The 14,216-nt window shown below is 36.7% G+C and overlaps 1 pseudogene; it reads left to right on the top strand.

Moving 5' to 3' along the window:
* The first annotated feature begins 9,929 nt into the window (after positions 1 to 9,929).
* Positions 9,930 to 12,414, top strand: LOC120281194 (annotated as a pseudogene).
* The last annotated feature ends 1,802 nt before the right edge of the window (positions 12,415 to 14,216 follow it).

The raw sequence follows: 14,216 nt of genomic DNA on the forward strand, positions 1-14,216 counted from the left end.
AAGCAACATATGAGTGACAGCCAAGCAAAAACAAATATAATATAAGCATGATTGTATACAAAAACACACATGCAACCAACACCACATGAAATATTTTGAGCTCCTGCAGTACATAATCAAATCCACACATATATATATATAACAATGCATGTCAAACATAAAATCCAACACAATATTCTTACAAAAATATAAACCAAAATATTAATTGTCTCATTCAAGATTCACATCCATGACAAAACAATTTTGCCATCACCGCTTCAAAAGACAACATGCCATCACCACTCGAGAACAACCTATGCATTCATGATGCAGGAGACAATAAAGAACTCATTAAGTATTTGGGTTTTTAAATAAAACAGTTTTGTTGTATGACTAGAAACCAAAAATACATACCTAGTGCATGTGATGATCTCCTCAAGGGCTGGAGTTTCTCATGTAAGCAATAAAGTATCTACCCATCTTTTGGAGATGGCTTCCTCGAGTAGAAGTTCTCGGCCTCTTTTTTGTTTGTTAATTAGCTTGTAGACCATTTCATGTCATGTCACTATAACCTTCCATGTCCCACAACACATGGAAAGTTTTTCTTTTCCATGTCTTTTTCTATTCTATCTATTGATGATGCCAGCTCACTATCTTTTCTCTAATGATTTCTCCTAAACCATTTTTACCATTGGTCCTTGTCCTACGGGTAGCCCTAGCAGTGGTTCTATTCATAGAAGACCTTAGGGCTTCATGTCTTTGATTTTCTATTTCCATAGGTTCACCATCTAATGGTGTGATTAGAGGTGGAGTACACTCTCATCCTCACCCGGTGTACCACCAAATTGGTCAAAAGATGGTCGTGCATAATCACCGAGGTGGCGTGATCATCTCCGACAACCAAATGTAGCTCATAAGGGTATAGGCTTGTTTAAATACTCCTTAGCTTTTTGGTTGTCCACTGTGAAAATTCAAAAGATAATAGAAGTAAATAATAGTATTATTAATCATGTCAAGCGTAATAAATAAACAAAACAAGCATACCTCCCACATATATGCTGATAGGTCTCATCTTCTAGCACCAACTTCTTCTATGTATCATTCCATCGCCTACACCCTGGGGTTCATAAGCTTTTTAATGTCTTGATATTTTTGTTTTAAAGTTCGCATTTGATTCTCCACATTATCGGCATCCATGCAAACGGCAGGGAACCTACTATTCACAACATTAGTTGCTTGTGCAAATGCACAATCGTTTGAAGGAGTTTGTCAACTTTTAAGCCACTTCTTGCCAAAGTCGCAAGTAATGGTATCAAGACATTATCCATTTCTTTTGTCCATCTTTTGTGTTTGGCGTTCCTTTTTAAGCTTCTCATACGTGCACCTTCAGATGTTGTTCATTCTACAACAATAATGAAAATAGACATATTCAAATTGAGGAAAAATCCATCCACCAAATAATGAATAAGCAAACCATTTAATCAGAACTTATAAAAGTTTTCACTACCACCAAAATTTACTACAACACGGAAACAAAACAAATGTTAAAGATACATTAAAATAAGAGTTTTCATAATGGTTCCCAAAGAACACGACCACTTGATATATATGTCTATACCACATGTCATCTTTAATTTTTCTCACGGAGTTCCATTGAGCTTTAGTCGTGACACGTCAGTTCACCTAAGATGTTGAGGCCTCTCATTCTAGCAGAGTATTTCATCTTCATCTCTAAGTATGTTCTTGTGCCACAATGTCGATGCGGATCAACCTCCTTACAAAAGTGTAGCACACGCAACAGCGAAGCAAACAATGTCCACTTGCGTTTTGAAAGGATAGAATGACCTTGAGTCTAAAATCCCTAAATCGATTCTTTAAAAATCCCAAATGCTTTCTCTCTATTCTTGTTCTAATTTGAGAATGCGAAGATTGAATAGTCCTTCGCATTTTTGGGGTCCTCTGACCGCTTGTTCTTGTAAGTAATGTACCTTACTTTTCGGGTAAGAAGATATGAAAACCATGTCTCTAGCATTAAATAGTAAAGATATTGAGTTCATTTTATGAAAGAATATATGAAAAATATAACATGTGTTGTACTATTAAACCTTGAGGTATATGCAATCCATATGGTGGTGGTCGTGATAATGCATCTTTCAAAAACTAAGTAGTCATTTGCGAACCTTCCCAGCAGAGTAGGCGTGGTAAATTTTAGATCCAAATCACATGTCGGCACAGAAAGCGTTTTTATGTGATGCCTATGCGACCCCAAAGTTTACTCATGAGATCTACCTACCCTTGCATCTATATGAGTGCCATCCAACAAATCAATGCAATCACGAGAGCTAAAAGATAGATAGGATGGCAGGATAAAATAATTTCTAATTTGATTTAATGGGAAAGAAAAGCCATCACACCTTGAAAGGATAAAAAATTAGGGTTGAATTCTATATCGGGGGTGTGTTGATGCCCCGATTGTTTCACAAACAAATGTCGGATCTTGCAAATAGCTCGAGAGGACATCATTTAAAATATCAGCTCACAGTCACCGATCTAATAAAATCAATTTTGAAATTGCCATGCATGGTGCCCGATTATGTGTTAAAAGTGCCACTTGTTCCTCTAGCGGCGTGGATGGTATCCCTCAAGTGACCATGCTTCCTTAATATAGTGCAAAGTCCGAGGCCATATCCTTGAACATTCAGTATATATCCAAGCACAATGTACTCCATCTCAATATTCGGGCCATGTGTGCGTTTTCGATGAATATCCCTTCTGAAGGAAGGTTCTCGAGGTGGCATCTCAGTCAGTTCTAATCGGTTGAACTACGTTCTGAAAATAATGACCATGGTTACTGCAACACGAGGATGTCAATGTGGATTAATTTGGATAGATTGTCATTGGCCATTATAAACCTATATTGACATAAAAAGATATATATAACCATAAGTTTCATATTTATTAAAAAGTGCCACTAAAAATAACTCAACCCACGGCATCACCCTACGGTATATTTATTAAAAACTAATTAAAAATAAAGAGATGGATATACTTGTGCATACAAAATGATATACAACATTCCATCAAGCAATTGGATTCATCTAAAAAGTGAATTTAATTATTGTGAATTTAATATGCAGTTAATTCAATCCAGAATGATATACATTATATTAAAATTAATATATAGTCAATTCATCAATATTTCATCAATATTTATCAACATGAAAATTTTCATGACTAAAATTAGGCAAGTAATAGAGGCATAAAACAAATTGGTTTCAGCCAAGGCAAAACATAAAATGTGGGCAAAGACCATAGCCCAAACAGGGACCCATTTAAGAAAACATATATTTTGAACATTAACATGCAAAAAATATATTTAGAACAACAAATTAATTTAAAATTAAGCATTAACATGAAAAAAATATATTTAGAACAAAAATCTTACAGAATGATAACGTTTCAAATGCTTCTTCCAGGGAAATACAGTATTGAATCTATAACGTTTCAAATGCTTCTTCCATAATAACTTCTTCAATTTTTACTCAAGCATTCTTATAGGCATATTCCATTTGTTCAGCAGATATAAATCACCATGGCAAAGCATGGTTGGTCCACCCATGACCTATGATCATTCCATCCTTCAAACTAGAAATTGCATTTGATTAACTAAAAACTAGCATACCATAGACTGGATGAGTAAATCTTTCCACACAAATACCATGTGCAGGCATGAAATTGTAACAGAAATTTGGTAAGAGAGGGAAAACTGAAGCTTTAGTGGGACTTCCAGGCATAGGAAAAGCAAAAAACAACTCAATTTCTAGGATAGATATCAACCTCCTAAGAATCAAAATCATTCTACAATATGATTTTTAGTGCATAAAAATAACACCAACCTTAACAATGGGCAATTTAAAGGCATTTTCGACAATTCCATAATATAAATAACAAGTGAACATAACTAAAACTGCATTACATGCAAACATTATGAGAGTTGAGCAAGCAATAGTCAAACACTCATCAAGTTTACTAATGAGGAGCAATTGATGAAAATAGAGATTCAAAATTATCTGACAGAATACAAAATAATACCAATAACCAGAAATATAGGACTATGTAATCATTTCACAACAACCAAGTAAACCAATTATAAAATTCAAATAATGAGAAAAACTAGCCAGCCTCACTGAAAAACTAGACAACCAAGTAAACCAATTATAACATATCACACCATTTTGGCATATTTTCATACTGACGTCTCAAAGTGACACTTTGATCACATTAATTAAAACACATAACTTTTTTTCTTTTTTAATTAAATTGGCTAAAGAAGCTGCATCACAGTTGTTGCAACAAAACAAGTTAAATCTCAGAAATCAAAGTCTAAATGCTGAGAAACTTTCAGGAAAAGTGGCACTTTGATCACATTAATTAAAACACATAACTTTTTTTTAAAATTAAATTGGCTAAAGAAGCTGCATCACAACTGTTGCAACAAAACAAGTTGAATCTCAAAAATCAAAGTCTAAATGCTGAAAAGCTTCCAGGAATCATCGTGGCTATGAAGAAAGGGGGTGATGGCGACAAGATCAGGCCACCGAGCATGTTCTAGTAAAAACAAGGAAGAATAACACACCTGATCAACAATGCGATCGTCGGAGGAGAGATCAGCTGCTGCCCGTACCGGAGGAAAAAAGTTATCGGAGCTCAGATCTAGCCGTTGCCGATGCCAGAGGAGAGATCTAGCCGTCTGCCACTGCCGGTGGGTGCCGATTTGTAGATCTAACCGCCGGCGAAGTTTTCCGACCAAAGAGAAGATGCGGCCTGACAATGGTAGAGGAGGAGAGAGAGGTTCACTTCATGACTTCAAGAGAGGTTTTGGAAGTGGGTGAAGTGGGGCTTTTATAAGAGGCTTACTTCCCCCACTTCAGTGTAAAATATAATGAAGTGGGTTTGTGTTAAAACCCACTTCAGAAGAAAAGAACATAAAAAGTGGGGAAGTCAGTCCACTTCCCCCTACTTCAGCCCACTTACGGTGAAATGAGCACCTTAGAGGAAGTTAAAAAGTGCCATGTTTGACTTAGGGTGGAGACAAAAGCCTCGGGTGTCGGTTGGATTCCCCGATGCAATTCTTCAAAGCAGATTACGGGATACAACTAAATCTTACTTTCTTTTGCTATGTGATGATTTCTTTTGGCAAATGGGCAATTTAGAAAAAGTCAACTGGGCTAGTATCACCCTTATTCCTAAAGTGAAACACCCGGTGCTGAGGGGATTATAGGCCCATCGAGTCCCGATTAATTCCTCTATGACAATTATCTCTAAGCTTTGGCGACGGGGTTGAGTCGGTCATGAATTCCCTCATCTACGAGTGAGCAGATGCACTTTCCAAAAAGGGGACGTTGTATTCTAGATAACGTTGCAACTGTCGAAGAATTGATTTTTAGTGTTCACAAGCGTAGGTTACATGTGCACAATCTGAAAGTTGATTTCTCTAAGGCTTTTGATTTGGTTGATTGGGATTTCCTTTTCGACCTTCTAAAAACCAAGGGTTTTGGGGATCGATGGATTGGTTGGATCAGTTGTATCTTGTCTTCTTCAAAGGCATCCATACTAATTAATTGTTCTCCCAATAGGTATGTTCATTATTAAAGGGGGTTACGTCAAGGTGATCCGCTTTACCCCTTGTTGTTTGTCCTTGTTACGGAAGTGCTGTGCACGATGTTCTCTAATGCGATGCGGGCTCAGATCCTGATTAGTGTGCCTCTTGGGAAGTTTCGTAGCAGATGCAATATGCACTACGTAGAGGATCTGTTGGTTTTGACTATGGGAGGGCTCGAAGATCTGGGTATTGTGAAACTCGTCTTATATGTGTTCGAAGGCATGTCGGGTTTAGCGACTAACTTCTCAAAAATTTGTTTATACACTTCTACCTTGGGGGTGTTACCTAACCCAACCGTTGCAGAGACATTAAGTTGTGAGAGGGGCTTGCTTCTAGTTACGTACCTTGGTATCCCAATTGCCGGGAGAAGGCCAAGAAGGCAAGATTGGGAGGGCTCATCTCAAAGATTAGAAAAAGGTTATCCTCATGGAAAGTGCAACACTTATCATTAGGGGGTCGACTTACTCTGGTGAACTCGGTTCTCTCTGTGTTACCAACATACTGGATGTCCTTGTTTCATTTACCATGTTGGGTCATCAAAGAGATCAACCGGATCCAAAGAGATTTTTTGTGGTCAGGACCGGACATTGATAACCCTAGATGTTGTCTGGTCTGCTGGAAAAACCTTTGTCGGTCGCGTGAACATGGTTGTTGGGGTATTTTGGATCTTCGCAATTTCAACCAAGCTTTACTAGGTAAATGGTACTGGAAATTCATGAATGAACCCTCTTGGAGTGGTGCGGATGTAGTTGATTTAATTATGGGGTACCTAGTTGGAACATGTTCCCTAAGCATTCGGGTAGAATCTCTTTTTTTGTTTTTTTGGAAAGGGTTACTAACGTCTCTCAGCGTTAAGAGGATGTGTCTCACATGTTATTAATTCGGGACGGAGACTCTCTTTTGAAAAGACCGATGGTTAAATAGGAGGCACCTATGTGTTTCTTTGGCCAGAAGAGTTCAGAAGGACTCGTTATCCTAATGGTACGGTCCATGATTTGGAGTTCACCTTAGCGAGGCCCCGCTCTCAGAAGTTGAGGATGTTATTTCTTATAGAGATCAGGCGAGGGCACATGAGAGGGACATTGGAGATAAAAAAAAAAGGTTGAGGCTTGTAGGTAATGGTGCCTTCTGGTCAAATCCTTTTATAGCTTCCTAAATGATGGTGGGTTGCTGCGCCCGGTAGGTGGGGTTCTTTTGGCACAACACGCACCGAAGAAGATAACTATTTTCAACTGGCTTGTGTGGAAGAATAAGATCCTCTCTCTGGAAAACCTTGAACGAAGAAGATGTAATCGGCTTCCCACTGCGACTTGTGTTATGTGCCACTCGGCAATTCAGTAGGTGGATCATCTCTTCTTTCAGTGCTCTTTCGCTAGGCAAGTTTGGGATTATTTTGTTCGTCTGTTCCATCTCTCGGATGCCCCTGGAGATAGACATACTGCTTGGGGAGTCTAGCGAGTGATAGTGAGACTAGCATATAGGATTGTGGGGGATCTTGCTGTGAAAGTAATTATGTGGTCCATTTGCCTTGCTAGAAATGAATGCATTTTTAATGCTAATATCATGTCTGCCTATGCTATAATGTTAAAAATTGACCACATGCTCTTATCTTGGTTCTCTTCAGTAGCTGATGGAACTAGAGGGAAGCTTGATGATGCATCTTCTGCCATACAGTGCAGTCTGGAGTTCTTAGGTCCTTGTGTGGAGGAGTCAGGAGGTGCTCTGCCTTTTAAGGTGATGCATGAGCAGAACACAGGCTAGTTAGAGATGGTGATTCAGGATGTTTGAAGAGGCATTCATTGTCCTCCCAGTTGTTTGTTCTATGCGTTTGGTCTTTTATTTCCACTTCCTATGGTTTGTTCTTTCCTGCTTTTTGTTGCTCTTCTATTATTGCTTCATCACTAGTGACGACATGTTATTTTCTTTCTTATTTTAATTGAAGTGGTTTATTTAACTATTATCTCATATTTGTCTCTACTTTAAATCGTATAAAAAATTTAGTAAATAATTAAATTTGGGCATGCTATGATTTTGGACTGTTTGGATTGATTTTGTTGTTTTTTTTTAAAAAATAAAGATACAAGCTAAGATGGATTTAATTTGAATTTTTAGGAATTTTTTTTTTAAAATTTTCACGCATTAGATAGTGAAGAAAGCACTTGTATATGATAGGGCAAAAAAAAAAAAATTATTTAACTATAACGCACTTAACAACTTTAATATATAAATGTGCCATTCATTCATATGTTTAACTGTATTTAAAAAGGATAATCAATTTTTATTTTTATTTTTAAATCTTAATGCAATGATTTTGTTTAAATAAAATTGTTTATTATGGGGCAGTATACATAAAACATGTTTTTTTTAATTATTATTATTAATTTTCGTATATGTGGTATTTCATGCGGCTAACATGGCAACATGGCCATTTATAAGGTAGCCACTATTTTTAAAAAAATATTTGTTAATATAATACATCATGGATTGGAACAGGTAATTTGTCATATTATTAATCAACAATAAAAAAAAAAACACACTTGTGATATAGTATGCTACATTAACTACCGAGTGCAATAACACGGGAGTAACGACTCATCGACTAACGAGACTAACGAGTTTAATTTTCATGAGGGAGATTAAAAGTTTAACTCCTCAAAATATAGTTAAGTATTTAATGGATGTATACAGATGTATAAAGATGCTGACTTGCCCACATTATCAAAAGAAAAAAAAGTTACATATTAAAAGCATGTACTTAAGTATATGTTTTAGATTCACAAGATGGATGATAATGAATATAAACAAGAGTGTATTGAACATTTTGACATGGAGTATAAATAATGCATTACAATTTAAAAGGTAAACAACTTAAATGGTTCTCTATCTTCTTGTGTGTTTTTATTTCAAGCACTTAGCTTTAAAAGGTTACGATTTGGTCCATTATCTATATTTTTTTGTTATGATTTGGTTATTAAAACATACGGCGTTAACGGCGATCATATGTAGCATACTACGTGGTGTATCTTTGCTCTGGCATCTAACCTGATATTTACCACATGTGATCAACATTAGTGTCGTATGCTCAAGTGACCAAATTGTAACAAAAATTAAAAATAAGAGATCAAATCATAATTTTTTAAAGCTTATATGTATATGCACATGTAAAAATAGGTGACCATGAGATTTTTCACATGAAAAAGTCTAATAAAAATATCTTCAGAAGTTGCTTATATGCATATACATATGTACATACATATGGTCACAATTTTTTAATACAAGACTGGAGGTTGTTCTAGTTTTGATATGTTGATTAGTGATAAACACAAACTTGCTAATTGATTCTAACAATCTGTTTAATTAATTAATTAATGATTTCAAAGCTTTTTAAATTCTTGATTTGAGTATGCTTTAGATTTCTTTAAATTCATTCAGTTTGAATCTTTGGTACTTCAATTTGGTGAATGATACTTATTATTATAATGCAGGGGCGACTCAAGGCTTATAAAGGCCTAAAGCCCTTGCATAAAACTAACCCTAATTAATTAATTAAAAAATTATTAAAAAAAATATTGAAGCTATATTTTTTTGAAATAGATTTGTTTGTTGGGAGAAGAAGATAATTAGTTATGTATTGAAGCTACATTTTTTTTTTTGGAAATAGATTTATTGGTTGGGAGAAAGACATAATTAATTATATATTAAAGTAAAAAAATTAAGAACTTAATTTATTAGTTTTTATTTTAAAAAAGCTAGATGATCGAAGATTTGAAATTGGTGCAGTATTAAATAAAAAGGTTTAAATATTAATTAATTATACAACCAATAATTATTATGATTTCAAGGATAAGATTTTAAAAAAATTTAAAAATTTAAAGTTAATAATGAGGTCACAAATTAAATTTTGAAGTTATTATTTACCCAATATATGGTTATTATTATAACCATAGTGATAAGATTTTAAAAACTATATTGATTTAAACTTAGATGATGCGGTAGGGCAAAAGGCTTTGCTTGATTGGCTTTATCCTTGAGCCGCCCCTGTTATAATGTTTATATTGGGGTTATGAACTATCTCTTGAATTTCAAAGTTGTGTCCATCCTCTATGAACTTCAATCATTGTTTTTAATTTATTCGAAGTTGTAATATTTCTTTATTATTGCTTTGAATTTCAACTTGTTCCTATTGATCTTCACAGGAAGATATGGTGGACCTTGCCATTAGTTCTTTCAATCACATGAACCGTACCCAAGATGTTGAAGTTTATGGTGGAGCGACTACATCCAAATCATGGATCCGAAACACAATATTCGAGCGTATACGTCATTGCTCATGTTGATTGATCATGGTAAGAATAAAAAAATGACTAGGTTGTTCAAACTTCAATTTGAAATTTACTCGTGAAACATATTGTTTTGTTCTTTAAAGATGTTGTGGCACATGAAACTTAAGCTTCCATTGAAGTTTCTAATAATATTTGCATGCACACGTACATTGGATGTTGCAGGCAAGTCTACTCTCACAGACTCTCATGTTGCGGCCGATGAAATTATCTCAGAGGAAGTTGCCAGGGATGTCAGAATGACAGATACCCGGCAAGATAAAAGCGTAACGGGTATCACGAATTGAGTCGACAGGGGATTTCTTTTGTACTATAAAATGAATGATAAATCTCCGAAGAACTTCAAGGGTAATAAGTCGTGGAATGAGTATATCATCAACCTCATTGATTCACCGAGGACATGTTGATGAGATTGGTGGAAAGAGTCAAGCTTTCGCTTTTAATCGTCAATAAAATGGATGAGATGTTTTCTAAAGCTTCAAGTTGAAGGAGAAGAAGCATATCAGGCTTTTCGAGCGGTAATTTAGAATGCAAATGTTATTATGGCAACATATGAGTATGCTCTTCTTGGTGATGTCCGAGTTTATCCTGAGAAAGGTATTGTTGCATTCTCGTCTGGATTGCATGGTCGCATTTACCTTTAACCCGACTTTGCTCGAGATGTGTTCTTCTAAATTTGGAGTTGATGAGAGTAAGATGATGGAGAGGCTTTGGGATGAAAAACTATTCGATCATGCCACCAAAAAGTGGACTAGTAAGAGCTCGTGGTCACCGACATGCAAACATGGATTTGTTTGACTTTTGCTATGAACCTATCAAGCAAATAATCGAGCCTTTTGCATGAATGATCAGAAGGACAAATTGTGGCTAATGCTGCGAAACCGGGGTTACACGGAAATCTGAAGAGAAAGAGTTGGTAGGGAAGGCAATGATGAAGAGAGTAATGCAAACTTGGTTGCCTGCTAGTAATGCACTTCTTGAAATGTTGATATTCCATCTGCCATCATCTTCTAAGGCTCAGAAGTATTGGGTTGATAACTTATATGAAGGACTGCTGGATGACATATATGCAAATGCCATCAGGAACTGTGACTTTGAAGGTCCTCTTATGTTGTATATATTGAAGATGATTCCGGCATCAGATAAAGGAAGGTTCTTTGCATTTGGTTGTGTTTTTTCAGTGAAGGTGTCGACAGGATTGAAAGTTAGAATCATGGGACCAAATTTTGTTCCAGGCCAAAATAAAGACTTATATGTGAAGAGTGTCTGGGAGCTGTAATTTGGATGGGCAAGAAGCGAGGAGTCCGGTGAGGATGTTCCTTGTGGAAACACAGTGGCCATGGTTGGCTTTGATCACTTCATTATTAAGAATGCAACTTTGACTAATGACAATGAACTTGATGCACATCCCATAAAAGCAATGTAGTTTTTTATTTCTCCGAGTTGTTGGAGTAGCGATGACAATGTAAAGTTGCTTCCGATCTCCGCAAAAGCTTGTTGAAGGCTTAAAGTGAATAGCTAAATCAGACCCGATGGCGGTTTGCATGATGGAGGAAACCCGGTGAGCATGTCATTGCCGGAGCAGGTGAGCTTCACCTTGAAATTTGCTTGAAAGATTTGCGAGAATGATTTCATGGCAAGTGCGGAAATCATGAGTCTCCGATCCATTGGTCTCATTCTGCGAAACTGTACTTAAAAAGCCTATGGAACAAGAACTTGCCAAGGCAATCGACGAGGGACATATCGGCTCAAGAGATGATCCAAAAGCACATTCGAAGATTATATATGAAGAGTTTGGATTGGACAAGGAACTTGAGTACTGAAAATATAGTGCTTTGGACATGAAACCACAGCCCAAACATGGTTGTTGATAGGTTTAAAGGAGCTCGAGTACCTCAATGAAATCAAAGATTCCGTCATCGAGAATTTCAATGGGCGTCTAAAAGCAGTGCATTGGTGGAGGAACATATGCGGGCGATATGTTTGATGTATGTGATGTAGTGTTGCATGCGATGCAATTCACTGAGTGTCTGGCTGATTATGGCAACATTGAGATGAGCAATATATGCCTCAATTAACAATGAGTCGAGACTTTTAGAACTTGTTTATTTGGTTGAAATTCGAGCACCTAAGCAAGCACTTGGTGGAATTTATAGTGTCCTTAACCAAAGAAGAATTAGAGACCGAGGGCACACCTCTTTACAATATCAAGGCTTACTTATCGAGTTATTGAGTCATCTCGCGAAAGCACATTGAGGGGCTCGCAACATATAGCGGGCATTACCCGGTCAGTGTTTGATCATTAAGACATTATGTACCCTGACCCTAATAGGCCTGGTTCTTAATCTCAGGCAGCTTGTGAGCAAAAATTCGAAACGAAAAAGGCTTGAAAGGCGAGATCACAATGCTCTCCCATACGAAGATAAGCTCTAGATTTATACTCGGTGTATTTGTTTAGTATTTTTTGGCGTGCTTTTGGTGTGAACTATGTGGATCATTTTTATCTGCATAAATTGATGTTATTTCATCGTTGTTTATCTTTTATTTCTCTTGGTTACCACTTGCTTGGAGAGTATTGTGCTATAATAACAGCTCTTTCACATGCAATTGAAAAATCAATACCTCCGGATAATGATTTCCAGCTTTCGTGTCACAGGTGCTAAACTAAACTATATGCATGAAATTTCAATTTGATATCATAGAGAAAGGGTTCATATATCCTCATGATGATAAGAGCCGGACTTGGTGGCATTTCTTTTTGTATATCAGGCTCGTCTCCGAAGCAAATGATATTAGTCATTAATTATGAAGATTAACACTAGATTCAGACAACTATTACGTAGCACAGTGAATTATCACACGGTAATGGGTGGGTAGGCATTATTCACAATACTATTTAAATGGGTCCCTTATGGAAGAAGTCATATCCCTTCACCTTCTAAAATTATATGGTAAGGGAGATTTATTAGCTTAGTATAGTTCATGTAAATTTTCTAGCTGTGCATAGAGGGGGCATGGGTCGACTTTTTGGCCCGGCCTCGAAACCGCCCGTGGGAGCCTCGCTCGATTCAATAGACCCGCGGTTGGGCTGAGACCCATGAATCGGCCCTGCATCAGAAGGGTCCCGGTTATGAGTAGGGGTGTAAATGATACACCTCTAATCGCAAGCTACTCGGGCTCGACTCGATGAAAACTCGAACTCGACTCGGTCATGGTCGAGCCGAGCTCGAGTTCGAGTAGCTCGAGTAGTCGAGCGAGCCGAGCTCGAGTATTTAGATACTTGGCTCGAGTGCTCGTGAGCCTAATCGAGTAGTGACATATATATTTATAATATAATATTTATTATATAATTACCATTATATCTTTGTAAAGTTAAAAATATTAATATTTTTAACAAAAATTTCTCTCATTCTCACGATTGAGAAGAGAATCGAGCCCGGACTCACTCGTGGACTGTGAGCCGCCCCATCATCCCTAGGACCCCATCCTAGCCCGATTCATGCCCATCTTTCAACCCTAGCCTGAATCTTTGATAACTCGATAAACGCCGTCAACCCGTCACCTGTGAGGTGCCAAACCAAGTAGTGAGCTTGCAAGTTGCAAATTCCCAGGAATCCCATGGCCATTACTCTGATCCTTTTTCTCGTTCTTCGTCTCCATTTCGCATCTCCGATGAAATTTGAAACCCTTGATCTCCATCAATGCCGTCTCTGGTGATCCTCTTCAGATCTCTGTCACCCTTTCTTTTCTCATTGTGTTTTCTTGTTGAGATGCATCTATGCTATACATCTGCTGGTTTTTTGTGGATTTTGATGTTTTGATCATTACTGTGTGGTTTAATCCTCAAAATTGTTTGATGTTTATCATTGGGGATATACTTGTTTTTCATTCTTAGATCAATGAAGTTTTTTATCATCCTGTTTGACATTTGATGCCTTAATTTACCTTTTTTGTATGTATTTTGGTAATTATAAGTCACTTGCATTATATATGCTTGGATTTTTGAGAATTTTGATGTGTTGATCATTCCTAGGTAGCCTGATTGAATCGTTAGGTATTTATTTTGATATTTGTGTTGATTTATGAGATTATAAATTGATCTAGCTGCTTTTTTTTGTGGATTTTGATGTTTTGATCATTACTGTGTAGTTTAATCGTCAAAATTATTTGATATTTATCATTGTGGATATATTTGTTTTTCATTCTTAGATCAATGGATTTTTAGATCATCCTGT

Source organism: Dioscorea cayenensis, chromosome 17 (assembly GCF_009730915.1).
Source record: "Dioscorea cayenensis subsp. rotundata cultivar TDr96_F1 chromosome 17, TDr96_F1_v2_PseudoChromosome.rev07_lg8_w22 25.fasta, whole genome shotgun sequence".
NCBI lineage: Eukaryota > Viridiplantae > Streptophyta > Magnoliopsida > Dioscoreales > Dioscoreaceae > Dioscorea > Dioscorea cayenensis.